Source organism: Protobothrops mucrosquamatus, unplaced genomic scaffold, assembly GCF_001527695.2.
Source record: "Protobothrops mucrosquamatus isolate PMUCROS unplaced genomic scaffold, P.Mucros_1.0 scaffold373, whole genome shotgun sequence".
NCBI classification, from domain to species: domain Eukaryota; kingdom Metazoa; phylum Chordata; class Lepidosauria; order Squamata; family Viperidae; genus Protobothrops; species Protobothrops mucrosquamatus.
The window spans coordinates 795,610-799,932 of NW_015386705.1; positions in this window are offsets into that span (position 1 = coordinate 795,610).

Here is a 4,323-nt window from a genome sequence, read left to right on the forward strand (position 1 = left end):
CATGTTTTGGTGGTGTATTTTCCCCAACCTTCCCCTCATGCACACATACCAAGATGCCTTTTTACTAATGACATCTACTCGGGGAAGTAGCTTAACTTTTTCCCCCTTTCTAGATAAACTTGTCTGCTTCTAATAGGTGTAGGGCAGCTAGAAAGTGAACAATTAAATGTTTGCAACAAGACAAAGCTTCAATTGGCCCAGCATGTATGTTGAGAACAGAGGCCATTTGTTACAAACAAAGAGGCAGTGTTAATGGAAAAGAAAATGGTACTGACTGTTCACACATCATACTAAGTCATGGTGCAACATTAATTTATTAGAGGTCCCATTTAGCTGTCTTCATATAATACCAAGCTAAAAATATTAGTTTAGAAACCACAGTCATTTGGTTCATACTTTGTGCTAAGCTAAAACCAAATAAGCCACATTATACTTGGCTTTGGTTGCCATATCAGGTTTGCAAAAACCCAGGTGACCACTAAATGGCAGCAAAGAATTGAGACTTTTTGTATCGTTTTGTTATCACTATATTCAAGGGGAGGGGGATAGTAGTACAGGCAGGGCTGTGAAATCTGATATTGTACTTTCTAGGCAAAGCTCAACTCCTCCTATTTCTCTAACTGAAAGAAATTCCAAGAATAAATCTGGGTTTGAATAAACAGCAACAAACTTAGTTCATATATAAAACATTCTATGGTAAGCTGCCCAGAGTCGTGTGTGAGATGGGTGACTATATAAATTAAAAAAGAGCTGGAGGCAATGGCATATCACTTGAAAACCTTTCCAAGAAAACTGCAAGGATGAGTCCACTCAGTTCCCAGGAGTCAACTTTTAGGCACACACAAATAAGAATTAGACAGAACACAAGGGGGAAGAAACAGCAGCCATTCCTATGAGGCAGCAGTTTTCATACCGCATCTCAGGCCCACAAAGAGGTTACGTGGCTTTTAGTTTTCAGAAAATTCTGTATTGGCCCCTTTCCCTGCTCCAAATAGCTGCTTTTTAACACTACTACTACTGCTACTTCACATCACTACTACGATGACTACTTTTTCTTCCTCCTCTCTTTGTCTCTCTCTCTTTTAGTATTTTTCACATGTTCATAAAAATAATGTGTGGAAAGCAACAAGAATATGCTCATGGTCTAGTATTTATTGATAAGAGAAATCAGAGTTCATCTACACAGGTAGTTACAAAATCCTATTGGAGCACAACCACCATATTGAACGGAGTAAGTTTATTCCAAGAAATACAGCCATTCCTTTCATTTCAGTCCTATTGACAAAAAAGATAGGATGGTGGTGATGTTTTAACTTCATTATCTTCCTTGCATTTTTTGAATAAACAGCTCAAGATGAAGCGGTTTGTCACAAGATCATCACTCATAAGAGCTGGAAGAAAGACAAAAGAGGAAGCAGTGGTGATTCATGTTTGATGTTCCTATTTAAGACACCTTTATGTATCTCCCACTGTCCCCTTAATGTTCTCTGGTTTGGGAAGGTCATACACGGGAACTTTTAAGCATAGAAGAGTTCCTATGCTTCACAATCCCTATTTAAGGCTTTTGTTTTTCAAACTCAAGTGACTTTTTAAATTAATCAATTTATTTAATTCATCTGAGATGAACAAATATTTTACTCTATCACCAGAGTGCAAATAATAATAATAATCATAATGTCCAAGAAAGCATTAGTATTCAGTGTCATTCAAGTTGATTTGGGTGCACATCATTTGATCTGCATTTCCCATTTCTGCCTGGCCGACATTAAAAATGACTAATGAGGGGAAAAGATTTTACTTCACAGCTTGCATGCTTGCTTATTACTGGAAGTATGCTGAGGCATGTTCCAAATTTACTACTTTAGCATCAAAATAAAAAAAAATCAAAGGAATAATTTTCCAGGAACTGATTTCAATACATTTTAGAAGAATATGACAGGCATTCATCATCCAGACCCCCTCTCCAAGGAATATGGGCAGTTAAGAAGTATGAAATATAAATAAATATAATGAATAAATTTCTGATGAATCCAGTGAAGAGAATTCTGTTTGTGTTTTCCATTTCCATTATGTGACATTTGTGAACAATAGTGCCCAGAAACCTTACATCTTGCCCAACGGTGATGCTAAGTGAGAAGGCCACAGATTTCCCATACTCTAAGTGATAGATATGCTGTGAACCTCTATTATCAAGGTAAGTAAACTGCAGACTGCACAGGGCTCTTGCAAGCCTTTTTTGTGAAGTTTTTAAAAGCCCTTCAAGATTGTGCCACTGAATTTAATGAGCAGAATGTGAAATAATCATAATAGGATTTTCAGTAAAATCCTGTCAAATAAGCATGATTAGCTTTTCTATTAATATAACATACATACTATAAATCTAATAAAAAACCAAAAAGAAAGGAATTCCAGACTACACACCATTTAAAAACATTGCTTCATTGTTGTGCTTATTTTGTCTTTCCATGCTGTAAAACATCTAAGGTTATGTGAACACTGGAAATTATGGTTTATTCTTGTGTACATTGCATATATCTCTTGGTAGTTGGGATATGAACAATGGTATGTTGGCTTGCAAGATACATCTTGGATGAAATACTCTAGATGCTGGATGAAATACTCTAAAGCAGGGCTTTTCAACCAGTGGTACAGGTACCACTTATGGTACATTGGCACCTGGCAGGTGGTACGCGAGCATCCTAGAAAAGTGGTAGTGGGGGAGGGGAATGAGCTGAACCGGTGGCAGCACCGCACAAGCCTGAATGAGAGATGGCTGGAGCTGCAGGGCTGTCAGGGTTCAGCGGAAGTGCCAGGATCGGTGCTTCTTCGGGACTGTCAGGGCTCAGTAGAAGCGCCAGGATCAGCGCCAGGCTCCAGCTGGAGCTCGGTGCTGATCCTGGTGCTTCTGCTAAGCCCAGAAGAAGCGCTGATCAGCTGGAATGTTGTAGCATCTCCAGGGTCTTGTGATTTACATTCAGATGCTTGGCAACTGATTCATATTTATGACGGTCACAGTGTCCGAGGGTCATGTGAAGTGACCAAAACCTGCTGCAGCCACCCAGCAGACGGGGGGGGGGAGAATAAAACCCAAACACCCCCCATCCCGCTCCCGCTGCCAATCCTTAACAGATGCTCACAACAATGAAAACCTCAGACAGGAGAAAGAGCGCTGCTGGGTGGGCAGGCAGGTGTCTTGCTCGGCTGTGGCAATAGCTTTCAATGCTATTGTAACTTCGAACAGTCACTAAGCGAACTGTTATAAGTCGAGGACTTGTACTTTATCACTTTTTTCCTCTTTTTTTGTCAACAAGTTTTTGACACCTTGCTAGGCGACTGGTGGTACTTGGATATTGCCATATCCTAAAAGTGGCACAATGGGTGAAAAAGTTGAAAAGCCCTGCTCTAAAATGCTTGTTTGGGTTTTATTGAGCTTCTGAATATACTTGTCAAAATGTGCAAAAATGACAGGTACTAATGGTCCTTATCATTAGCAAGAAATACTGCTTGTGTCATGAGTTCAGTTAGGGCCATTTCCATATTAGTGACTTAAAGAGACTTCCTAACATTACCAAGTTGCTGCTGAAGTAGTGTAAGTCCTATCCTTATTACTATTATTTTGGCACAATTATGGTTAGATGACTCCATCTAACCATAATTAGCGCAGAAATAACCTAAATAACCTAATGATGGAAATATAGTCAAGACCTAATCCATCTTTCACAAATATATAAAAAACTTGATTGATGAAAGCCATGATGAGCAGCAGAGGTCAATATCAGATTATGATCCTGATACATGAAGACTGCAACTTGGAAGGTAAGAAGAGTAAATGGCAAAGAACATGAATTAATGAAATTAAATGTGTCTCTTTGGAATTAAGAAGAAAGGAGAAAGATATAACTTGAATGAAGATCATCTTAATATATTTGAATGGAATTAAATACATGCTATATAAGCTTTCTAATGAACATTCAAATTTGGAAATGTCTTTCCATTAATAACGATAGAGATTATATATTAACTATTAGTTTTTAAATTGTTATTTGTCCTCTCCAAGGGATTACACTATTATAATAGAGATAAGATTATTTTCCATTTCTGTACAGTGCAATAATTTTTACAATAAGTGCACTGAAACTGCTCAGTGAAGACAGTTTATGGTACAGATGATTTAAGGTGGCAATTATCAAAATGGCTCAAGACTCTGCTTCCAGTTTACCATTGTCTGAATGCTTGTACATTACAGATATATCAAAGCCATATAAGCTCTGCATTAAATACCTCAATGATTTCAGATTCTGCTTAGGTCAAAACCAAAATTAT